The sequence below is a fragment of the Myotis lucifugus genome, unplaced genomic scaffold (genome assembly GCF_000147115.1).
Source record: "Myotis lucifugus unplaced genomic scaffold, Myoluc2.0 scaffold_297, whole genome shotgun sequence".
NCBI classification, from domain to species: Eukaryota; Metazoa; Chordata; class Mammalia; order Chiroptera; family Vespertilionidae; genus Myotis; species Myotis lucifugus.
Window position 1 is genome coordinate 1,002,381 of NW_005871345.1, and position 26,372 is coordinate 1,028,752.

Below are 26,372 nucleotides of genomic sequence, written 5' to 3' on the forward strand. Positions count from 1 at the left end.
CCTTGTCGGCAGCTGTTCTGTTTCCCATGAGGGGTTTTGGCCAAATCACAGGAGTTTCACAGAGCTTGTAGCCTGTTACTGGCATGATAGTACCACCTTCAAGATTGATAATGTGGTCCAGATAAGGGGACACTTCAAAAAAGGTTAAGACAGCTTATTTGATGACAAGGTTTCTGCTTCCCGCCTTAGAAGTTACGTTTGATATTATGCTCCATTTTCATGTTAGATGTACTTGTTATATGCTCTGTGGTGATGTCACAGTCAATGCCAAGAGAATTATTGATATTTACAGCTGTAATCAAAAGAACCATCAAATAAGGAAATCGATGGACTACGGGTGTTGTAATGATTTTGTGTTTACTGCAAACTCCCTCCAGGCAGAGTTGGATAGCTGCATAAGGGTGATTCACCCAAGTGTAAAAGAGCAAGCCAATGAAATATTGTTTCCAAATTTGAGCCAGTTTCCTGATCTTCATTGAGATCATCTGTCTTTTCTGAAGATAGGTCACCTATGTTGAATTACATAGAACCAAATATTGTTAAAAAAAACTTAGAAACCACCACTACCTTCCAGTTTATGACAGCCTACATTTATATGTTTTCAAAACAGAGGCATGCTTGAACTTTTGGGACCTACACTTTTGAATTTCAAGAACAATAATCTATGCAATTTTGAAATAAACAGGTAAATTAATAATGGAAACTAGAGGGTACAACAGAAGCTGGGAGGAGGATCTTTTGGTATGCAAAGAAGCAGGAGCATTAGCACCCAACATCTGAGGATAGCTGCAGGACCTAAATTCCCTTGCTAGTGGAGGAGAGACCCACCTAAACTTTCTTGTTTTCCCCCATGTGACTGGGACCAGACTGACCTGAAGAAATTCAGATAGAAGCAAGCTCCAGTTTGCTTAATCTCATGGTAGTTGCTCTCCTTACCCTTGAGTCATCTCATTTACCCAACTGCCCACTACCACCATTCCTAGAGGACCATTAGCAAGTACTTAAGGTGGTCTCATTCTTTGAAATGACAAAATCCATCATCAGTACTCACCTGATGGACACAATGATGCCCATTCTCTATAGCTCTTTGAGAGTTGTTGAGGGCAGCTTCTCTGGACTTACATACTTCATCTTTTTATATCAGGCTCTTAGCTCTTGGCACATCCTATAATTTAGTCATTTTACTACTCACTAGATCCTAAAGATTCACTGGTAAATGGCAGATGTTATCTCTCCTCTTATAAAACGTATGTTCTAGCATGAGACCTAGTTATCACTTAATGCATAATTTGCATAATGAATTCCTCCACTGCAGCTGCTATAAGTACTGCGTAGAAGCAGAAGTAATATGAGACCATGTTACTGGGGCCAGGATCTGGTAAGGGAAGGCTTCCCTAAAGACGTGACTTTACAGATAAGACTCCAAAGCAGAAGTTACCCAGCTATGCTAGATGGAGTCTTTTTGTCCCTCCAGGTCTATTCTACTTCTTACTCTAGGAGGCTGACCTTAATGGACAACATCCACCTGGTTCCCTTGCTCTCTGCTATGCCATTTAGTTTGACCAGTGGGAGGTACTATTAGGAGATTGGAGAGGAGGAGAGTGAGGTACGTTGTTATTACCATCCATTATTTCTTGCAGGAATGCATATTGGCAGAGGCATCTTTCTTCAACTGCAGGCTATAGCTTCTCTCCTACACCTGCAGCATCCAGTAACGGCTCCTCTACATCATGTTTCAGGATTAGGGTGGTAGTGGCTTCTTTGTTGTCAGACCCAGGGTGTTTCACCATATCTTTTGGTTTCCCACAACCCAGCTGCGTTAGTTTCCTCTGACTGCCTTAAAAGAACCACAAACTGGATGGCTTAAAACAATAGAAATGTAATGCCTCACTGTTCTGGAGGCTAGAAGTCCAAAATCAAGGTGTCAGTAGGGCTGTACTTCCTCTGAAACATGTAGGGGGATTCTTTCTTGTCCCTTCTGAACTTCCGGTGCTTTGCTGCAATCTTGGTGTTCTTGGCTTGGCTTGTGGTGTGTCACTTCAGTCCCTGCCTTCCTGGTCACACTGTGTTCTCTCTCCATCTCTGTCTTCACACAACTGCTTCTCATAAAGATGTTGGTCATATTGTGTTTGGGGCCCACCCTACTCCAGCCTGACCTCATCTTAACCAATTATATTAATTTCAATGATCCTATTTGCAAATAAGGTCAATTTCCATGCTACTGGAGGTGAGAACTCAACATATCTTTTCTTTTTTTTTTTGACATAATTTAATCCATAACACCTGCCCACACTTTTGTAAATGCCCCTTGCATTAGATTCTCTCAATCACCAATTCAAGAGTATCCTCTGCCTGATACACCAGGTATCAGGGGGCATGTGTAGGGAAAGATTATTCTATTTATAAAAAAATGAGGACATGTAAGAAAAAGCCCTGAGGCAGGAGGAAGTGCTGTGGGCTTAAAATTGCACTAATAGCAAAAGAACAATTAGCTGGGCTCAAAGAAGTCTGTCTTCTTAGATAATTACTGTTGAGCTCTCCCAAATTATTCAGAAAGTCATTCTGAAAAAATCCCAAGAATGTGCTTATGTTTATGACTATGACTTATATCTGCGATAGGTTAGAGGCAATTTTAAGAGTTGATTGCTAATGGGCAAAAGCAACCTTCCTTAAGGCCTGACTAGGAGTGAGTCAATGTTAATAATAAATCAAAGCCAGAGATAGAAGACAGTAGTGGGGAGGTAACCAGTTATGATGCGGTAGAAGCTTAGGGCAGTGGATGTCTAGAAGCTGTGCCGTGCCTGGTCTGGGAGAACCAGGACCTGCAGCACACCTTGGCCTTCTTGGTCAGGTCACACGGCAGGAGCAAGATGGAATTTGAATACAAATGTAGCCTATCTTGGGGTGCCCAGGTGGAAGGTAGGAAAGTGTGCCAGGGCCTCGCCCTTGGACTCTACCTTTCTCAGGCTCTGTGCAGGCTGTTCCTTGTGCTGATTCTTTCTATGTCAAGGCCAGCACTTAACCACATCTTCCCATGACCTGGGGGATGCCTGTTTTTTCATGTGATTTTCCAGGAGAACTAATGTTTATTTTCAGCCTGTGAGGAATAAATGAAATGATATTTGCAAACACTTGACTCATTGCTTGGCTATTTGTTAGTTTCCTCCTTGATATATTTTTATAAAAACAAGGATGCCTGAGACCTGAGTGGTTAATAGCAGAGGCAAAAGTGGTTTGGAGGGATTTATCCATCCTTCCCCATCATCTCCATCAGCTTCCCATTTTGACGTCTTCAGATTATGAAAATATAGCCTCAGGCAAGTTCCCGAGGCATCTTCCAATGAGATTGCTACTCTTCAGCAATTCTGAAGTTGCCTTTGCATGTAGTGCTTTATGATGTACAAGTGCTGCCTCACACTTGTTACTCGATCTGTCTTTATCTCTTAGGTAATCCCTCCAAACTTCTTGTGGAACTTATACTGCTCCTCAGAAGTGCTGATTGAAATGAAATAATTTTTTTCTGCCCACAGGATGCTTGACTTGAATGTGAGTTGCTGTCTACAACATACAAGGAGAGCAAAGGAAGACCAGTGAGGAGCTCATTCCCAAGATCATGACCATAGGAAGGACGCCAGGTCTTTGGGTTGTGGCTTTAAAGATAGACTATATCATTATAGAAACTTCTGTTCCCTTCAGCCTGACCAGACAGAGGAGGGTTAAGAAACAGACTGCTGACCCTAATATATAAACTGCCACAAGTGCTTTCTGCTTTTCTGTAAGATGTCTAGAGATGGCTGTAAGGCTGAGGTCATGAATATTTCATTTTCAGGGCCACAGTGCTGCTTGTGGGTCCCAGGCAAATCAACCAATGGATTATATAGCAATGGAGGAAGATGTGTTTATTGAGAACAGAAACAAAAAGGAAATATTTGAGGTGTTAGGGACCTTAGCAAGACCTTGAATTTATGTTTCAGCATTCACTTCCCATAATCTCAAGCAGAGAGCTGCTTTTCTGTTCTTCAAGTGAGTTCCTTGAGCTCATCCTCCATTTCTTTGCATTTGCACAGACTGTTAAGAGCAGGCAGCCCTACCTTTGCTCAGACAAGACTCAGACAGAACACTACCTATAAGACTGGTCGGGGTCCTGGAACTTGGCGGGGGGTCCTCTTTTTTCAGTGCCTTCTCTAGTTCTCAAGAAGTAGCTGTGCCGTAGTTCAGAGACTACTGTACTTAGAAAGGCTTGGAAAATCTGGATTTGTGCCTGACACCATCACTTATTGCAAATCACTTAACCTCTCAAGACCTCAGTTTTCTAAACAATAAAATTGGGATAATATGACTTCATACGGTCATGAAATAATGGACGTGAGTACATTTTGTGATAGATCTACAGTTAGACTGCACTGGCGGTCAGCTGACAGTGTGGAAGCTGCGAAGGGCACGATTTGGTTTGTGACCTATCTGGAGGCAGAGGAGCAGCACCACCCATAGAGCAGCACAGTAATAAGACCCGTCCTCTTTCACGGTGGTTTCAAGACTCTCCAGGGAGAATTGGCCTTTTGAATAAAGTTGCTCTGGAGACCAGAGTCATAGATGTCTCCTTGTTGATATATAATTTCAGGGAGCCATCTTGGTTCCTCTTATGCCAGTATATGGTATGGTCATTAATTTCCCATTCTGTCATTTGGCACTGTAAAATTTTGCTTCTACTAAAAGGAACAAACATTTCTTGTTGCTCCAACAGGCATCTGGCTTGATTCCTGAAAAACAAAATCAAGGTAAAAGGAACCATACCTTTTAATGGTTCTTTACTCCATTTGTGGAAGTTCTTTTTATTGCTTGTTGTAATATATTTACTATGGATCTTTTATTTATATATCAAGAGAGCTGCTTCCTGGGAAGGGAGATAGACTTTGCTAAAATGCCACTCTTCCACAGGACAAGAGCCCATAACTGTCACGCAGAATTTAACAGAAAAAATTATTGTATTGATGTAATTCTTAGTGGCATTTAAGTGCCTATTATTGTACTCTGCCCATATAGAACACACCATAAATGTTGATGCTGGACTGAAGAAAACACAACACAAAATAAACATAATGGGAAGATGAAGGAAGTGGAGCGGGCAATGAAAATTAGATGAAAAAAAGCAAAGTTAAAGCACGGAAAAAGTTTAGTAGAGTAATGTAGACTTATCTGCTGAAAGAACAGAGTAGATCAAATGAAAAAAGAAGGGAATTATAACAGCTTAGATAAGAGGAATGTGGAGGCAGAGAACAACTGGAGAGGAAATTAGGACAGTTATCTTCAGGCAGTGGTTCTGGTTCTCAATCTTGGCCCCACATTGGGATCACCTAGGGAGTTTTCAAAAGTACTGAAGCCTAGGTACTATCCCCAAAGAGTCTGACTTAGCTAATCTGGGGTGGGGCCTGGGAATCAGGATTTTTAAAAAAGCTTCCTAGGTAACTCTTTGTGCAGCTGGGGTTGAAGACCACTGGGTAAGAGATCATTGGTCAAACAAAGAATAAACCATGCAGTGCAGCAAGGGCTTATTACAGTGTTGTCCTCAGGGGATAAGACAAAGCTTGTGGCCAGGTGTCTGTCACCTGTGACTGAATGGCTCTGCCAGTCTTCTGTTCCTTGTCCTTTCTCCAGGAACAGAAGGACCTTCAATGGCTCTCCTCCTGGGTGATTGCTCACAATGGTCTCTTATGAATAAGAGGGTGTGAGGGCCTGCTTAGGTCAACATCAGCCATCTCTTTGCTCCCCTGAACTCCTACAAGTGCAGAGCACTTACTGAGTGCTTAGTAAACATTTGCTAGCTGCTATGGTCCTTGTCCTCTGGGTCCTTCTATACTGATTGAAATGGGCTAAATCTGTGGTCCTTGGTTCTTCCTCTTAATCCTAACCTGACCTTCAAGATCCAAATTCTGCCCTATTCATCTCCCTTCTGAGAGGTAGAATCCAGCCAGGGGGGCTGCTAACCAGATGTGATTCCTTACACTGGACAACACATCACTGTGTGTGTGAGAGATGGAATGCAGCTTATAGCACATCAGACCCACAGAGTAATGGGTTATTGCTGTATTTCAACTATGTATTTTCTTTTCCCTTCCTCCCCTCCTTTTTTTCTTCCTCTCTCTCTCTTTTTCTCTAGTAAATCCCAGGCTCACAGAAGATCACAGTCATCTGAGGAGACCCACCACTGACAGTGAAAATGTGTTCAGTGCCCTGAAGTGACCACCAGTATTTAGAGGGGATGACTTACCTCTGCTCTCCTGGAACTGCTGATTTCATAGTAAAGATTTGCTGAGAGAGAGAGAGAGAGAGAGAGAGAGAGCGAGCTGTGGGTTGAATATAAAGTTATTCTGTCACTGGAATTCTTCTTTGATTTCCCTTGCTTGTTGGAATAGCTGTGGGGCCTCAGTTAGAACATGAAGAGGTCAAAACAGAAAGTTTTATGCTGAGAAGAGACTAATCTTTTGCCTTTGCTGGTAGAAGTCTATTTATAAAAAACAAAGTAATGGTAATTTTTTACTTTCATCCAAAAATATCCCAATAGAGAGGAAAATGCTAGAAAAACTTGGATTGGTTATTTGTTTAAAAGAACCTGAATAGAAGCCCCTCTTCCTTTTTTTTCTATTTTTCTGCACACAAATAAAAAGCACTCCTAATTTTCCTCCTCTAAAATAGAGAAAAATATTTCACTCAAGGTTCCTGGTTGGGAGTAGGGTTGGTGTATAGGTCAGAGATAGGGAGAAAATAAATGTTTTGTGTGTTTCTTTGGTGACAGGGACTTAGAAAAAAGTAGAATGTAGATGCTTCAGTGCTTATAAGAAGCTCAAATTCTGTATTTTAGAACTATACAGCTGTGGAATTCATCTTATATTAATCTCCAACTTGGCGTTAGTCTCCCAGGACAGAAGGTGGTGGCATAACTGGGCTCTCCCAGAGCCATAGGGAAATTCTCTGTCTCATCTTCCACAGCGAAGTAAATAAAGGCCTTTATCTTTTCATCAGAGGGAGAGGGGAGAGCTGCAGGAGGCCTCCCTGGGAGTGAGACCCTCTCCACACTACCTCAACTGGAAGAGAGTGAGATAATCCTATCTTCTGGGTTGTGTCTATGCTCCTAAGGAGATAGAAAGGCCTCACCCTCTTTCCCTTGTGAAAGGGGAGTGGTGGGCCCAGCTGCCAGGACAGACTGATCCTCCATGCCAATAGCATCCATAGCCACCAACAAAAACTTGCATTATCCATGCTCTTTCTGGTTGACCTTCCTGCCCTGACACAATTCCATAGGTGCCCCCCTAGTTCTTGGGTTCTGAGCTACCATACTTAGTACTTTCACTTAGTTTTATCACAGGTTGGGAAGACAAAGAAATGAGGCTGAAAGCATACCAAATCTCCAAACATGGGGTCAACTCTAAAGAAAAAGGACTAATTGAGGAGACAATGGCAGAGAAACATGAATCCACTCTAGTGTGCTTTGGGGAAGGCAGTTGTGTAGATTTAAAAAAGAAAAAAAGCCCTGGCTGGTGTGCTCAGTGGTAGAGCATTGACCTTCACACCAAATGTTTGATTCCCAGTCAAGGACACCTACCAGGGTTGCAGGTTCATTCCTTCTACCCCTCAAGTTGCATATGGGAGGCAACCAATTGATGTTTCTCTCTCACATCGATGTTTCTCTCACCCTCTCTCCCCATCCCTCCCTTTTACTGTCTCTAAAAATCAATGGAAAAAAATATCCTTGGATGAGGATTAATAATAACAACAAAAAATAAGTAAAAAAGACACCATGATAGTTTGGGGGGCTAAAAGAAGAGAGTTCCTAAACCAACTAAGTGGTAAATTTAGTATTTGAGCAGATGTTCCTATAGCAGCTTGGGTCACCATAGCCCAGTGCCTTTATTACCCATCTGCATCTGCTGCTGCCCCACTGCCACACCCTGTGCACCTCTGACTTTATGGGGCTTGTGGTGAGTTTTTATTGGAAACTGAAAATGGGTATAGAGGCAAGGACTCAGGTAAATAAAGGGTGGGGCAAAAATAGGTTTACAGTTCATGACATCGTTTATTCTTGTATTATTATTTATTAACCTTTATATTATTTTCCATACAAACAACTGTAAACCTACTTTTGCCCCACCCTGTACTGCATTTGTCATATTCACCACAGCTAGAGACACCATAGTTTGATGGCTGTTTATTATTTCCATGGTACTGTTGTGTTAGAGCCTAGTTTAGAATGCGAGTGCTGTTATGTACAACATGATGTGACAAGTTAAAGGGCTGTTAACATCGAGCTGTGTAATGGACACTTAGGATAAGTGAATGAAAAGATTATTGAATGGAAATATAAGCTATTCAGTTGGCAGGGCTTTAATTGTCAAGTTGTCTAAGGGTTTGCACACGTGCATGACTGAGTACTGACTGTGAACTTGGGAAGTTACCAAAGGAGGGCAAAGGAAATACTATGCGCAGCAAGTCGGCTCTGCATCATGAACAACCTCAGCATATATCAAATGGAAATGCATGGGGAGTGAAATCATGGCACATGACAAAGCACACAGTATTGATCTAAATTGAGAGCAGTGTTCAGGCCATGGTGAGAAAGCAGGGATTTAAGATGACAGAAACTGCATAGGGAACAGCTCATGCCAAGATGGACTAGTAGAGCACATGGAAAGAGGATTTTTGCAAGACTCAACTGACAATGATCTCTCTGTCAGAATATCTTCTTTTAAAAAGTGCCAGCTTGCCGAAACCGGTTTGGCTCAGTGGATAGAACGTCGGCCTGCGGACTGAAGGGTCCCAGGTTCGATTCCAGTCAGGGGCATGTACCTGGGTTGCGGGCACATCCCCAGTAGGAGATGTGCAGGAGGCAGCTGATCGATGGTTCTCTCTCATCGATGTTTCTAGCTCTCTATCTCTCTCCCTTCCTCTCTGTAAAAAATCAATAAAATATATTAAAAAAAAAAGTGCCAGCTTAAGTCCCAGAATTGGTGACCCAGAGGCTGAGCTGAGGGTCATAGTGGCAGCACGCTAGGAGGGGAACTGTTGTCTCTACTTACCTCTGCTGTGTTTGTGTTGACTCACAATGTGGTTGGGGACTCAGCTGGACAGCGTACCAAATGCCCAGCAGAACTCCCAAAGTTACTGTTGGTCCAGACGGTCCCTTGTTAATAAATATTATAGCACAAACTATGTATTTATTCAGGGAAGTATGATAGGGAAGGGATACTAGCAGGAAAAAGAAGACATAGTTTAAAAAACTATAGCAATTGAAAAATGTTTACTTTTGAGGAAGAAATGTAATCCAGACAATTTCCCCCTTATGTCAATAGACTAAACCCTAAGCTTCAAGCATGGAGAGGCCAAGGACAAACTTTTTTAAGGGAAAACAAGATGAGGAAAAGCTGCCTCTCTGTACACACACAAAGCAGCTATGCCGTGGAGACCATGGCCACATTACAATGAGGGCCTCCCTGTGTGGTTATCAGGGACCCCAACTCACTTAGGCAGATCATCACGTACAAAAAGGCTCTCAGCTTCCCTCTAGACAATACTCAGGTTCCATCAGTCCTCTTTTCTTCTAACAGTGTGTGAAACCTAGCTCATTTTGACTGGTAGAAGAGGCGTTGGGAAAGGCTTGGAAAAAAACAGGATCAAAATTCACATAAAGACCAGAGATGCGGTTATTAGAACTGCTGGTTAAAAATCTTTCTGCAATCCAGGCAGTCATCCTCTTTTGACCCCCTCTTTGGTCCTGTAGCTAAATTGAGGAATCAGCATTATGCGCTTGAGTTGCTGCTCTGGTTGGGTGGGAGAGTTATAGACAAGCCCTGTCACTTAAAAAAAAATCTTTTCATTTTAAAGTAGGGACTAGATCCACGTGGGACTATTGTGAAGAGTAAGTCATCCATGGCTGCAACATACCAGCATCACCAGATGGGGTGCGGGAATGTAGGCAATTTATAAAACCTTTGTGACAGCTTCTGTGACCACAAGGGAAGATGTTGACTCGACTTAGCATTTTTAAACTTAAGTATTCACCTCACGCCAATGTATGCAGCTGTTTTCTCTCATCTGAGGTTGGTTATTTGGGAATGCAGAAAGATGAGGCATTATTTCTTTAAATAAAATATTCCCTTTCATTACATCAGTCTACAGGCTGACGCTCTATCCACTGAGCCAAACCAGTGGTGATCATGAGCACATATGCGGAATTTAACACCATGAGCATGAGTGAGATCACCTAGGGAGCGATAACAGAAGGGAAGGGGGACCCAGCAAGGGCTAGGGGTGCTCTATAGTTAGAAGCAGATAGAAGAGGAAGAGCCAGTGAAGGAGACTGACAAGGAGAGGGCACACTTTTCTCTTTATATCAATCAATTCTGCTGTGGCAACAAACAGAACCAATATCTCAATAGTTTAGACAATGAAAATTTACTTTTGCTTCTGTTTTTACTACAACTTGGTGCCTACAAGGTGTCTGCCAACCTCTGTTCCCTGTGTCTCCCCATTCCAGAATCCATGTTGAAAGATAACAGTATTTGGGACACACTGTTCTCATGGCAGAGGAAAAAGAACAATGGGAGAGGAAAAGCATCTAAACGCGGCATCTCAGAAGCTAAGCATGGAGAGCATTTCAAGAAGAAATGGGTGGCCACTGCTGAGAGGTTAGCTGTTTATTCCTGTGTTTGCTTTATGTCTGTTTCCTCTTATCTCAAACTGGTAAGTCCATGAGGGCAAAGCCCATGTTTATTTTGTTCACACTATGTACTCAATGCTTGGTCCAGGACTAGGCACAAAGTAGCGCTCAAATTATATTTGTTGCACAAGAAATAAAAGCCAGTCTGAATCTTTATGATTAATTCAGCAGGCAAAGAGTAGTATCAGATTCCTAACATAGAGTTTGATCTTAGCAAAAAAAATGGAAGCCTGTACAGACCTGTTGGCCTCCTGCATACCTCCTCTCAATATCATTAGATGTCCTTCAATCTGGACACACAGCATTAAGGAAACAGCAGGAAACCATCTGGGTGATTCTCCCATAATCCTTTAGGGCAGTGTTAGCTACTAGAATCTCATGAGATGTGAATGGATGTGCCATTATAGAAATAGTTCTCTGATGCCAATCCTGGGTTAAGTAGGTATCTTTACAGCAGGAGTTCTCAGAGCACTTAATATGATAATAAAGAATTGTAAATATTAACAGAGATACTAATATAGTGCATTTGCCAAACTTATTGGACCATGGAATTCTTTTAAATTGCTTAACTGTTAACATATTGGGGGACTAGGATATTCTGAAGAACAATTTGACAAATCTTGCCCCAGAGTTTTGTAACAATTCTAAGAAGAAAAAATCATATGAAATTCCTTTTTAGTTGACATGGGGAGAAACTCCCCTTGTTGGGTGGAGTCAAAGGGTATTGTAGGCTGATTCATTATTCTGAAGCAATTGATCTTCCTTCTATGTGAGAGGATTATCATTTCCTGACTATTGCTACATGTCTGTCTTACAGTGCCTTCTGTGGGAAGGGTGTGTGTCCTTGCCCAGTAGATTTGGGGATTGGTCACAGGAGGGCTTTGGCCAATGAATATGAGTGGACATGATAAGTGTCATGTCTGAGCAGAAGCTTTAAGGAGTACTAGACTCTAGATTCTAGAGTTTCTGCCAGCAGCTCTCGTGTTCTTTTTTCTCTGCCATGAGAACAGTGTGTCCCAAATACTATCATCTTTCAACCTGGATTCTGGAATGGGGAGACACAGGGAACAGAGGTTGGCAGACACCTTGGAGGCACCAAGTTGTAGTAAAAACAGAAGCAAAAGTAAATTTTCATTGTCTAAACTATTGAGATATTGGTGCTGTTTGTTACCACAGAAGAATTGATTGATATAAAGAGGAAAGTGTGGAAGGCTGATATAACTATGAAAGCTGTTTCTTTCCCAAACTTCCAGAAGAGAAGCAACTCCAGAGAAGCAAAAAATAGAATGGCTCCATTTAAAGCTGAATTTTTTATACTTCACAAGAGAAAACATACACTCTTGCTCTGACTGAAAACAACTCCATGAATTGAAACAACTTGATCAGCCTGGATAAAGATTTATAGAGTTATTTTAGGCTATAAGGTGCTGGCATATCTGAGAAGAAATCTCAATATTTCAAACCAAATGAAATCAAAGAACACACAGAAGTGGAAGTTCATGGCCAGTCCCAGTGGCATTATTGCCTCCCTGTAGAGCACATTACTTTCTTAATAGTCTCTCCAGATTTCCTCACACTTCCCATTAGCAGGGTGGGGAGGAGGTCAGTGCCCTGCAGCACCAAATTCAGGGAAATCCCAGGTTTGGGAGGGCTCTTAAATAAGAACCAAAAGTTAATGGGAGTGACTGTTATTCAAGAAAATAATGTTCTTTCCCTTTCCCCTTCTCCTCTGCTTTTCTTAATTCTTTATCTTCTCAACCCATAACATTATAATTTTGCTGGTCTCTTTTGTAGATGCACAGTAGCAGAATTTTGAGCATTTCTAAGCTTTACTTGATAGGGAATTTACTACATCTGTTGGTAGGAAGCCCCTATGAAAGCTCAGATAAACAATAGCTTCCCCACAAGAAGAGTCTGTGACTAGTCTAGGTTCATGATTTTTTTTTTTATCAGTTTTCAGTTTGTTGGTCTATCTACATCTATCTATATCTATTATCTATCTATCTATCTATCTATCTATCTATCTATCTATCTATCATCTATCTAAATTAAGAACATCATACCTAAAGGTGTGTGTGTGTGTGTGTGTGTGTGTAACTGTTGAGGGTGCTCATCTTTCTTTCTGAGTCATCTTAAGAATCCTCCAAACATATGTTACCTCAGGGGAGCAGGTGTTTTCTCTGATATTAGCTCCATCACCTCCTCTGAGAACCCTTTCCCAGTTCTAGGCCATTACTTTTCTCTCTATGTTCTCACAGCTGTTTGCTCCTTCCTCTGTTAATAAGTCTCTATTTTCATGTCTGTTTTACCCACTAGAAAGAGCACCTTGAGGACAGAAATTGAGCTTTGGTTGTTTTTGTAACTCAGAATGCGGCACTGCATCAGGAATACTGACTGTATTCAGTACACACATGAGGGATGAGAATATGCATCCCCATAATCATAGATTTGTGTATTTTAATAATATAGCGACTGAAAATATCCACTCGAAATTCAAAACACCCAAAGAGCTCATCATATGTCCAGCCAAGAGTCACTGAAAAAATAATAATCATAACTCCTCTGATTTTCTCATAGCTGGTCAGCTTCTCTCTCTGGGTGGGTTTTGCTTACCTGGGTTCCTATGCAGGAATTGGCTCAGAAATATTAAGAATGCTTTGACCCGTTCGGTTGACCTGTGTGCCCCCAAATGACCTTTTGAGTATGTCAGACAGTTAGAGAGTGGGTGAAAATCATTGGCCTCTGAAAACCCTTGGCCCTTAGATTACTCAAAAGTGGCAAGGCTTGGGGCCCTACTGTGGCTGAGAGTCAGTGATGCTCACCCAATTCTGGGAAATCCTAGAATCTGTGAGAGTCATTCATTTAATCATACAAATAAATTTCAATTTGTCATATTCAATGATAAGCAAAAGCAGATAAAGTTCTTGACTTCTCAGAGCCTACAAACTAGTGAGAAAATAGACATTAATGAAATTAACAAAATGTTACAAACTGATATATGAAAGCATATTTAAAAAACCCTAAAAGCTAAACTCTGAACTTGTTGGAAGATCTTAAGATGTCTCTGAATAATTGATGTGTAAACTTTGATCCAAAAGATAAGTAGGAATTAAATAGGTGATGAGGAGATAGGAGAAGTGTCCATTGGAAGGGAATAATATGTGCAAAGGCCCTGGAGTGGGAGGGTGCATTCAAGCAAATGGAAGAAGGTCTGTTTAAGCATAGACAATGCAGAAGAAAGGGGTAAAAATTATTGGCAGTGGAGGTGAGAAGGGGTCTAATGTCGGTGGTCTTAATCCAGCATCTAGAAGGGTTCAGGAATCTGGAGAAGCACTGTATGTAAATTAATTAAAGAGTCCAGAGACAAAATTTTGAAAGGCATTTGGGGGGCCAGAGGAGCTTGGCTAAAGAAACCAAGTTCTCCTTGTCTCAAGACCCCTTGCTATTTATTAACACAATTTGTCCTAAGGCAAGGTAGATATACACTTCAAAGGCCAGGGTTTAGTCTGCAGAGTCCATTGTCAGATTGGTGAAACTGCCTATGGCTGTTCAGGTGTTTGGCCAGTAGGAGGCAATAACATGTAGATTAAGATACCCTCAGCTGTCTGGCAGCAAGCAATCATTTAATTCATCTTTTTCGGGTTTGGGGAAATGCCCTCAGCCATCTCCAGATGATTCAGCCCTGCTGACATGCTGGAATTGTCTTCCAGCAGGGGTCAGACTGTGCAGAGTCTTAGAGGTCACTTTAAGGATGTTTGGTCATTTGCTCTTTTGCCCGTAAACAATGGGAATTCAGGGATATAACATGATCATATTTGTATTTTTAAGAAATCTTGTGGCTGCTGTGGAGAGGACATATTGGAAGGCCCCAGAGACCAGCTAGTTTATTTAGTTTATTCAAAAGGATAGTAAAATGATTCAAAGGAAAAAAATGGCAGTTTTTGTAGTGTTGGTAGTGGAGGATGGAGAGAAGTGCATGAATTTGAAATGATGTTGGTAGTGGAGGATGGTGTTGGTAGTGGAGGATGGAGAGAAGTGCATGAATTTGAGATGATGATGTTATTCAGTGAGATAGGAAAGTTTAAGAGGGGGCCATCTTTGGAAGGAAGATCTTGATTTAAGTCTTGGAGTTGAGTGGCAGTATCTTTGAGACATCTAGGTGGACATGTTGAATAGTCAGGTGGACACATAGATATTAATTCATGTATTCAACTCATATTTATTGACTACCCACTACATGCTAGTCACAGTATTGAGAATTGCATGAACCAGAAAAATATATTAAACTTGAATTCTCCTCTTCAGAAGTTTAAAATTTATGAGATGGAATGGTTGAAGGTATTGAGTATAGAGAAATAGGGCTTGAAAGGATGGATATGATAGCTGCCTTCAAACATTTGGAAAAACAAAGGTAGAACTTAGTCTGTGTTGTTTCAGAATGTGGAACAAAACCCAATATACCTATATATATAAAAGACTAATATGCAAAGTGTCCCCTCAGGAGTTCGACTGGGAGACAGGAGTTCGATTGCTCACTATGATGTGCGTTGACCACCAGGGGGCGGCGCAGAATGAAGGGAGGCCCTGGCTGGCAGCCGGAAGGCCCCGGTCGGCCCTGATCACCAGCCAGGCCTAGGGACCCTACCTGTGCATGAATTTCGTGCACTGGGCCTCTAGTAAAGTTATAAGGAAGCAGACTTTGATTTGATATAAGAAGTAATTTTTAAAAAATAAGAATGTCCATCTATACTAATAAAAGGATAATATGCTAATTAGACTGGACAGACTGGATGTCTTCTGGTCATCATTCTGGACGTCCTTCCTGACAAAGCCGGGGCCCAGGTGGTGCTGCCTGGGTCCTGGGTGCCTGCGGCCAGCACAGGTGAAGCCTCTTGAGGTCCCAGGGGTCTGCCTGGGTGAAGCCACCTGGGGTCCCGGGTGCTGGCCTGGGCAAAACCACCTGGGTCCTGGGTGCCTGTGGCTGGCCAGAGGGAGGGAAGCCTGGGTCCCAGGTGCGGGGGCTGAGGCAGAGGCAGTTAGTGGCTATCAGGCAGGCAGACGAGTGGTTAGGGGTGATCAGGCAGGCAGGCAGAGGGGTTGGGGTGATCCGGAAGGCAGGCAGAGGCGGTTAGGGGCAATCAGGCAGTCAAGCAAGTGAGCCATTAGGAGCCAGAGGTCCCAGATTGTGAGAGGGTGCAGGCCGGGCTGAGGGACCTCCCGCCCCCCTCCCTGTGCAGGAATTTTGTGCACTGGGCCTCTAGTTGAAAATATTTGAATTGAGAATGGATGACCGTTTATTCAATCAGTATCAAATGAACATATAATTTGAGTGGAGGGATTCCTGCTTGACCTTTAAGATTCTTTCTGACTTTTAAATTAAATGATTCTAATTTTCTGTTTAAAAACTTAGTTGTCCAGAATGAAGGTCACAACTTGGATTTCCTTGAGTCCATTTCCTTACTTGGGCTCTCCTGTTTACTCTCTGTGCATTTTCAGGATGAAATGAGTAACTTCTTCAAGGTTGTGATATCTTCAGAATATACAATGCATGATAGAAATTACATTCTCTTCCTTGAGTGTCTGTGGCCTCCTTTAATGCAGAGGAAGAGGTGTACTCCCATTTCCTATTTTTCTCTTGCTCTGAAACCATACCTTGGTTGCACGATGTTGGATGACCTGTTTGTAAGTAGAGCCAGTCAGTGGCACTGTTTGTGGACACAAGATACTTCCTACTTGCTGCCTTTGACCAATCATATTTTCCACTTCTAGCTACACAGGATGCCTAAGATCTCCTTTGCTTGGGAGCCTGGTGGAAGTGTCATGCCTGTTATGCCACTACAGTTTGTGAAGAGTGGCTACAGTGTTCAGACAGGATCAAGCCTCGGACTGACTTGTGGCAAAACCACATACAAGTCTCATCTTTAGTGCTCAATCGGTTTTAATCAGGCACTAATAATCCATGTTTATTTTTTGGCTTGATCTTGAGTTGAAGGTGTATGGGACAAGATCCTGGGTTGCAGTGGATAAACCATGAAGGTCGCATGGTGTGTTAAAAAGTACACTGGCTCAATAAATATTAATTTATTCCTTAACTCGCTTGTGGATGAATAAGAAATGATCAGACTAAGAATTTATGCAATGCCTTATTTCAAGGAGTATACAAGGACAAAGTAGTACCTCATTGAGAATATTTATTATATTAGTAACACAAATAATCTGTAACCTGATTTGGGGATGATTGATTGCTTATCATGGGTCCCACACATGGCTGCACATCAGAATTCCTTCAGGAGTTTTTCACAAACATAAATTTTGTGTGGCATTTGGGAAAAACTGATTTATATTTCTCCACCTCTTTGAAATTTTTCAATAATGATGACTTCCCTAGACCAGTGCCTCTCAAAGTTTAATGTACATATAATTCACCTCGGGAATCTTGTTAAAATGCAGATTCTGATTTAGTAGATGTAGGGTGGTGCATGAGATTCAGCATTCTGACAAACTTGGGGTGATGCTGATGCTGTTTATCCAGAGACACACCTTGCAATAGCAAGGTCTTAAACCGGAGAGGCTGGGGAGGAAGGTTGAATGATCTGGGAAGCCAGACTTCTTGCTCACACCATTCAATCAAAATCTCTGAGGATGTATTACAGACATTGGTATTTTCAAATAATTTCCCTAAGTGATTCAATTATACAGTTGGAATTGAGAACCATTGTTTAAGAGATACCTTGACCACATCTAATATCCATTTCTCTGTAGTGAGGGCAGATAAACCTGGGCACATTTTTCTTGTATGAAAACAACAACAACCAAAAAATAAATAACCCAACAGTTCTATTGCTTATAGTAGATTTTCTCAAAGCATGTCCTTGGACGCTTGCATCAGAATGACTCTGTTACTTGTTATAAATACATTTTCCCAAACTTGCTCCAGGATAAACTGCATTAGAATCTTTGCAGCCTCATCTCAGGAATCTGATTGGACACAATCTCTCCAGGTGCTTTGCATGCACAATGAAGTTTGAGAAATACTGGCTTATAAGATAAAATTAAATCTCTTTAGCCTTGCAGTCAGGGGGTCTTTAAATAAATTGGTTTCTATCAGCATTTTTAAGCCCTCTCTTTTCCTGCTTTACTGCATTAATCAGCAACCTCTAAGATGGCTTCCAATGACCTAGCATTCATGCTGTCATGTAATCCTTTCCTCTTGAGTATGAGCTGTATTTATCGACTCACTTGTACTGAGTAGAATATGGCAGAAGTAATGGGATTTCACTTCCAAGATTAGGTTACAAAAAGACTGTGCCTTCCATCTTGGACATCCTCTATCCCTTAAAGTCCTTGCTATAGGGAAGCAAGCTGTGATGTTATGAGAGTCCCTATGGAGATGCCTACCTGAGGACTCAAGGCCTGCCAACATCCACATGAGTGAGCTTAAAGGTGGTCTCTTCCAGTCAATGCCAGTCTATGTCTTGATTGCACCCTGCTAAGATACCCTGAGCTAGGGCACCCAGCCAAGACCCACCTGGATTATTGACCCATAGAAACTGTGAAATAATAAATGTTTTGAACCTCTAAATTTTGTGGTAATTTGTTTTGTAACAATAGTACACCCACCTTGAAATACCCTTCCTCCTCCTTCCTACTTATCCAAACTCCACTTCTTTCAAGGCTTAGTTGTTCTAAGAAACCATTCCTACAGTGATTTTCCTTTCATGAACTCCTAGAGCACTGCATATGAATTCAGTAGCACTCATTGCTAGATAGTATGTGCTTTTTTTTCATTTATAATATTTAATTGTAAGTTCTAATGCTCCATCTTTAAAATGAATTATAAACACATTAATGAGACTATAACTTAGAATGGAAGTCGACTTAGAATGATTTCTATTCCCATGAACTATTCTAATATCATCTACACTAATAAAAGAGAAACATGCAAATTGGTGTCACTCCACTATGCCCACCAGCTAATCAGAGTGACTATGCAAATTAACCCAACAAAGATAGCAGTTAATTTGCATATACAGGTGCAGAGCGAAGACTGAAGGCTCTGGCTGGAGTGAAGACTGAAGACTGAAGACTGAAGACTGAAGAGAGAAGCCAAGCCTTGCTGCAGCTGGACCAAAGGCCTGGGTCCCGGGGGCCGGAGGAAAACTGGTGCCAGCAGCCAGGGGAAGGAAGGCCTATTGTGTGAATCTTCGTGCAACAGGCTTCTAGTCCTATATAATAAGAGAGAAACATGTAAATTGACCATCCCTCCACTATGCTCACCAGCCAATCAGGAGTGAGTATGCAAATTAACCAGACAAAGATGGTGGATTAATTTGCATACACAGGTGCCAGGCGGAGAGCAGAGCAGGAGAGCTGGCAGCTTGGGGGGACATGGTTCCCTCAGTTGCTCCCCCACGCCGCTGGGCAGAGAGCAGAGAGGGAGAGCCAGCAGAGAGTGGAGTGGCTTGGGGAACTTGGCTCCCAAGCCACCAGATGGAGAGCAGAGAGGAAGAGCTGGCAGCTTGGAGGACTTGGCAGAGTGGGAGGCTGTGGGACGGAGACAGAGCAGGAAGGGAAAACCAAGAGCACAGGGAGCACCAGGAATTCTGGGAATCGTAGTTCTGGTGGCAGACAGATCTCCTAGACACTAGAGCAGAGCGTGGGGAGCACCAGGAATGCTGGGAATCGTAGTTCTGGTGGCAGACAGATCTCCTAGACACTAGAGCAAAGTGAGCCTGGAGCAAGTTACTGTTGTGGTGGGGAATGGAGGGAAAGCAAAGGTGAGAGACATAAGTAAAATCAGAGTGTCTAGGAAAAATTAAAGGGAAGATATCCTAAAACTTCCAGGAAATCTCCACCAATGAAGCAAAGAAAAAAAATGCCTCTATTATTCTGTGAGCAACAAACCAAACTGGGTTGGAGGTCTCAGACAAATCGCTCATATGATTTCAAAGACAGACAGAAACTCCCAGATTGGAGAGGGCTCCCAGATAGAAGAGGGTGCAGGTTGGGCTGAGGGACCCACCCCCAGTGCATGAATCTTCATGCACTGGGCCCCTAATAAATATAAGTGCCATATCAGAGCCAACAGGATGAGAGCACTCCCTTGATGATTATTATTCTAGGGTTGCATTTTTATACCCTCCTGCCTATCAGCCAGTTCAGTGGGTTCCTCCAGGCCTTGACTCCCTGTAGTCTCAGACACTTTTGGCTCACTCATTTCAACTTGGGACTGGGGGATCTATATTTTTGATTCAGTTAATTCATGACCAATTCAGAAATGCCACATTGCCACAAGTATTTGTCTTCAAGATCTCTCTCAGCAAATCACACAAAGGAAGCCCATCTGTTACCCCTCCCTGGCCATCCCTGTAGGTCCCCAGGACTCCTCTGTAGCTAAGGGAGGATATAAAACATTCAGTACCTGAAATTGTTATGGGAGCATTTCAGAAAATGACTCTATTCATCTTTCTTCACAGAGTAAGAGTTAAAGCTATCTTTAATGGCTTTGGAAATTTTGATTAGGATGGTAATGGAAACCATTCTTGCTTTATCTAGTTTATGCACATGAACGCTTTCTCAATAAAGACTCTGGAATGAGCTACAGCACTCATGATAGTGGAAATTCTGTTCACCTCAGCTGCCTTCACAATGAGAGGACCTTCTCAGTACTGAAAGTTGTTTTTTCAACCTTTCCTTAGAGTCTGGAGAGTCGAAGGCAGGGCCTCTTGGTCTTTCTACATAAACCCCAACAGCATTTTCTGTCTCTTTGGCTGATAAAGATAAGGCCCTTGCCCCAACTCAGCTTTTGTCTCTTTTATCAGATGTTACTATTGAGGTTATCAGCGTGGTCTCATCTCAGGTGTGGCACACATTCTAACCACAGAGGGTCTCCAATTGGATCTGCCACCCCAGCCTGACCCTGGGATTCTGAGGCGGTCAGAAACAGAAGAGCAGCACTGTGGATATCGGACCCACAGTAGTAAGTCCCAACGTCTTTTGTTGTTGCTTTTTGAATGTCAAGTATATATTGATTGTTCAAAATATCAATTTTCCCTTTGATATTACTCCTTAAATGGTCATTAGAGTTGTTGCTTTGTCTATATACTAAAGTCAGGGAGTTGTCTTCATGCTTCTTATACCAGCTCATTTGATAATTTTTCAGGTCCGCTCCTGTTACACGGCAGTGGAAGGTGGCAGCCTCCCCAACTAGAACAGTCAGAGTTTGGGTGTCTGATTCCAAAATTATATCCAACGAGACCCCTGAAAGGGAAAGCCCAAAGTTAGAGCGGCTGTGGAGAACTCCCTCCCCCCCCAAGGGGCTGGCGTGTCAGAGCAATGCCCAGCAGTGGTTTCCCTGTTAGGCCCCTTCCCCCTTCAGCACACTGTCCCTGCTGCACTTTCCCCTGAGAGTAAAAGGCCCGGCGACTTGTCCTTACCTGCACAGAGGATGGTGAGGTAGAAGAGGGGACAGGTCCACTGCATGGCTCCACCGGGGGTGACTCTGGGGTATTCTGCTGCTCCCTGGCTGCCCCTGCCCAGATCAGCCACTGTCTGCCCATGAGAAGTTTTGTCCGTTATAAAGGTGGTTGGGCGTGAGTCACTTCCTCAGAAATAGGTGTGACAGGCCTGCAAGGTCACAGACTAGGCTGTTTATTTAATAAACTTGGGCTAACTACCTATTGCAGACCAGGTACTATTTGAGAGACGTGAAGGTGAACAAAACATGGCTTCTGCCTTCAAAGAACTCAGTTTTGGGGCAGACAGACATGGAGGAATTACAGAGTAGTGGTAAGTGCTGAAAGAGGTAGGTACAGAGTGCTTCAGGAGCCTGGAGGAAAGAGCCACTTCTGCTTGCAATGCTCAGGAGAGGTAACCCTGAACTGAGCTGTGAGAGTTGAGTAGGGCATTCACAGGAGAGAGAACGGCATGAGTAAAGGCTCAAGGGGCAAACCAGCCTGCAAGTGATGGTTATTCTGACTCCATACAATTCCCATGGCAGACCCTTCCCCTTTGGCCTCTGCCACCCCTGCCTCAGTCTGAGCATCCTTCACCTGTTGCCAGCCATTGCTATAGTATTCCAAGAAGTCTTCCTTCTTTCAGACCCTCCCTCCTTTTCATCCAATCTCAAGCAGCCCCCACAATGATTTTTCTTCAGACCAAAAGAGGTCAGGTCACACTTTTGCTGAAACTCTTTTAGTAGCTCCCCTTGGCCTTTAGGGAATGGAAGGATCCTATGTCCTGGCCATATGACCTCCTAATCTGCTTCCTTCTCCAGTCTCAATTTTGACTACTTCCCCACTTGCTCTGAATATGTCAGCTGCACAAAAATTCTTATAGGTCCAAAGATTTATTATAGTCCTCATATACCCAGTTTTTGTATTGCCTGTTTCTTCTTCCTGGTAAAACTATACGTTCCTTCTCCTCCCTTCCCAACCCCTACTTGAGAGAGGTCTCCCCCTGGGCTCCCTGAACTTGTTGGGTCAAGGCACTTATCACCTCTATTATAATGATATGATAATTTATTTGTTTTCTGCATTGGACTGTAAGATTCTTTAAAACTGGGATGTATCTTATTTATATTTGTGTTCTCAGTGCCCAACCCAGAGCTTGTCAATATTAGGAACTTTGCAGATATTTGCTAGTGCAAGCAGGATTTCTGTCTGTAGCCTCCTGCCTCAAAGAGCCTTGTGAATTGCGTAACTAATTAAATATGGGATTAGGAAAGGATTTGTCAGCAACCCAAACCTGAGGAAGCCAGGTCTTCCCACTGCTGTAGGTGTAGTGAGAGGCGGGACACTGCAGGCGCAGGATAACTCCCGCTTGGTTAGAATCTGCTTGCAATTGGTTGTGGCTAATATTCTGATATCACCCATTGGAGCCTAGGTGGTATCACTACCCACATCATATATACAAAAGGAGCACTGGCTTTGCAGGTATAACAGCCCTGGGTTTTGAACCTTGCCCTGCAACTTACAGCAGCTGTGCAAGTTACATCTCTGAGTCTCGATTTCCTCAGCTGCAAATAGGGTAATTGTAGTTACCTTGCAGGGATGTTGTAAGGTTGAAACGAAAGAACACAGGGGAAGCACTTACTCCTGTGCCCGGCACACATTTGTAGGCCCACTGCAGATGTTGGTTCTTTGCCTCATCTCTTCTGCTTTGCCATGGTTGGGTTAGTGCCCTGCTCAAAGCTCCTTACCTTGGCCACAGTCACCAGGGAGAAGCAGAGTTTATAATTCCAAGCCGGTTACAGAACATCACTCTGTGGGAAGGAAGTGTTGGCTGAGCTATGTTAGGACTTTGGGCAAGTAAATGGATGAGCCAAATGGAGTTGTGTTAGAGATGGATGGGCAGTGTCAACAACTTCTATGCCCTTAGGCAAAGGACTGTCTCTGCAGTTAAGGATGGAGGCCACATATGAGTTACAGCTCCAGTTTTCTTTGTCCATCTGGGATGAAGAAAGAATAGGAGAATTTGGAGAAGCAAAAAGACCTCAGGGTGAGAGTAAATCAACCCATACTGGGTACTACTTGCCCAAGCCCAGTGCCATTCTCTCTGAAGGTCTCTGCCACTCTGGGGCTTTGGTATCAAACATGTATCCGAGTATCAGTGAGGGAGAATGGCACTGATTTTCTCTCTAGTTGGAAGTCTCAGGACCTGCTTTGCCTTTGATTTGAGAACATAGCCACTCTCTCCCCACCCTCTTTGAATTCTTTGGGTAAAAAAGAGATAAATTTAGTGCCAGTCCTTTCTTTGCTTTATCTCCTGCTCATTACCCTCAAACTTCACACATAAAGCTTAAGCAACCGTGCCGGCAGATTCTGATGTGTGCCTGTGATTTATGTCTATGGAGGCCTGGTGGTTATCAGATGTTTGCTATTTCTAGTTGCTGTCTTTGCTCTCTGGTTTCTCTGCTCTAGCACTGGCTGGTTGGAAAAACAACAGGAATGAAAGTGAATGAAAAGAGAAAAAGCTGTGTTTCTATTTCCCTTGGTCAGGATCTCAGCTGCCTGGTGTCCCAGGACGGCCTTCAGTAAGTAAGTGATTCTTCTCAGTCTGATTGATTTGGGCTCAAAATGCTCAAATGGCTGGGATTACTTTGTTTCTCTGATTTGTTTTCACTGAAATGCCTGGGCCCCATGAGCTGTTTTAAAGCAAACAAGATATTTTTGGAAATTAGTGAGGAATTTCAATGGGTGTCAAGAAAAATCACGGTGTCATTTGTTTCTAAAAAAAAATTCTGGTTGCCAATATTCCATCTGTGACTCACTTTCCCAGCTGTGTGGCACTGAATGAAGCAGCTGCCAAGCAAAACAGTATAGAGACAAGTTGGGACTCTTTTGAGTTGTAATTCTGCTTCTGTTACTGACTTGGGACCTTGGGATGTACATAAATAAACTTTTCCATATTTAGTCTCAGCTCAGTTCCTTTAAGATGTTTTTCTGGCTCCCATCATCCAATTCATCCTGAAATCTAAAGGTACTAATTCCCAATCTCTACTTTCTTCCTGGAAAACTCCTGTAATTATTACCACCAAGTACTTCTCTTGCTCCCACATATGTCTGATTTGGTTCCTCTATAGGGTGTAAGTCCCACTACAATGTGAAGCCTAGAAAGGCAGAAAGCTTGTATTACTTGCCTTGGTGTTCTTGGCCCTTGGCATGGTGTCTGGCACCTAGTAGACACTCAATATATATTGTTGAGTTAAAAATAAACCATGTAAAAAACAAACACCACGTCACTTCTCTACTCTGATATGTGATGAGTACTTGTTAAATAGTTTAATCTTCCTGCTCGGCTTTTCTCCTATGATTGTTCTTCAAAGATCACATAGGGAGATTGGAGGGCTTTCAGTTAGATGATGAGGTGGCCGAAACAGATACTCTCAAAGATATCATCAACTCCACCGCAGTTTTCATTTTTGTTCCTATTGTTCGCTACCAGGAAACCCTCCCTTGGGCAGGCCTATTCTCTGACGACTTTGTTCTTCTTCCAAACTTTCCTTTACATTTGATATTAATGGGTGTTGAAAAGGAGGAAAGATTATTTCTCTCATTGGGAGGCTTAGCATGGTGACAGCAGAGAGCTGGGTGACAGAGTCACATATAATCTATTTCCCTATTGCATGTGACATGGCATTGGTCTTTCAACTTTGGCTCTAGGGAGGGATTACTGAATGGCTTCGTACTGGCAGATAATACAGCAGGGTTACTGGAGTTGTGCGCGTCCTTTACATGATTCTTCCACGTTAACATTCAGCAATTCTGGGGATGCATCACCAATGACCCCAAGGTGCCCCAGAGAAGAGCAAGCCCAGGAGGAAAGTGACTTACTCACTCAGCAAACACTCTCTGGACCTGTGTCTGTCCCAGGAGGGTTAAAACTTTGAAATCTGATCCCCAAAGCCAAATTCTGCAAAGGATCTTTCTCTAGTTCTTTATCCCAAGAAAAGCCTTCTGTTTTGTGTGTTTCTGTGCCCATATGCTGGCTGCAAATGAGAAAGCCAGCAAGACAGCAGGGGACTAGGTTTTTTACTGATGAATAAATGCAAGATCTGAAGCAGCAGGAGACCATGTATCTTCAGAAGAGAAAATAGAGAAAAAAGTACTACTTACTCTCAGCTCAGTAATTCACACCAAGGAGTTTCCATGAATGAACGGGGGCCCAACTGGATGTGTTCTGGAATCTGGAATAATCTTCCTTTGACAGGTTGTTAGGATGGCAGGTGTACTTTGACTTAATTGGTAATCCTCTTGGAGGTGGGAACTTTTTCAGTAATATCTCTGTTATGTTGATAGAACTAGTTCCTTATTTATGATTATGTTTATAAACAACTTCAAGTTTATTTCTGGCTCTACATTTATAAATGATCCTACTGTCTATTTAATAAGTGGGGCTACTGTTGTATTTTAATACCTCATAGAGCATATATTTGTTTTATGAAGGTAAAGCAGAAATTAACTTTCCTCTAGCTTTATTTTTTTCTTTGTAAGAAGCCCTTAATAATTTTTCAACATCCAGTGGAAAAGATCCTGAAGGTCTTTTGAATTGTATGTCTCTAATATTAGTTCTTATTAGATGGGATACTAATGTATAAAAGGCTGTTTAATTATCCAAGAGGTTGACTTATTTGTTACCAGTAAGTTCCAAAGGTATAACCTAGCTGCATAATGGGAATGTGGATTTGTAGTAGTAATCATCATTATGATATCACCATCAACAAGAGGAGCTAATACCTACAGATTGCTTCCTAGGTTCCAACTGTTGCTCTAGGTGCATTGCATGTAATAGTCCATTAATTCTTGCAGAAATCCTCTAAGTAAACATTATTCTTACCATTCTTTTGAAGAAAGCAAGGCATAAAGTAACTTGCTCAAGATCATTTAGGCAGTGAGTTTGTAAGTGAAAGATCTGGGATTCAAAATTCAAGAAGTCTGGCTTCCAAATCTGAACTTGATCTTAATCATTGGTACTATCTCAACTACTCTACCTTTATATAACTATCTGTCTATCTATCTATCTATCTATCTATGCAACTAGATGGTATAGAACTATAGATATTTGTGTGTACATGTGAGCTCATATATATTTCCTATGTTTAGAGGTCCTAGAAGCAATGATTTTCCAATATTAATTGTACTATCTTGGGTCTAGATTTTGG

The 26,372-nt window shown here is 42.3% G+C and overlaps 1 gene segment (V, D, J or C); it reads right to left on the bottom strand.

Annotated features, from left to right (window-relative positions):
* LOC102429626 overlaps positions 1–26,372 on the bottom strand; it is a 291,722-nt gene that overhangs the window by 133,681 nt on the left and 131,669 nt on the right.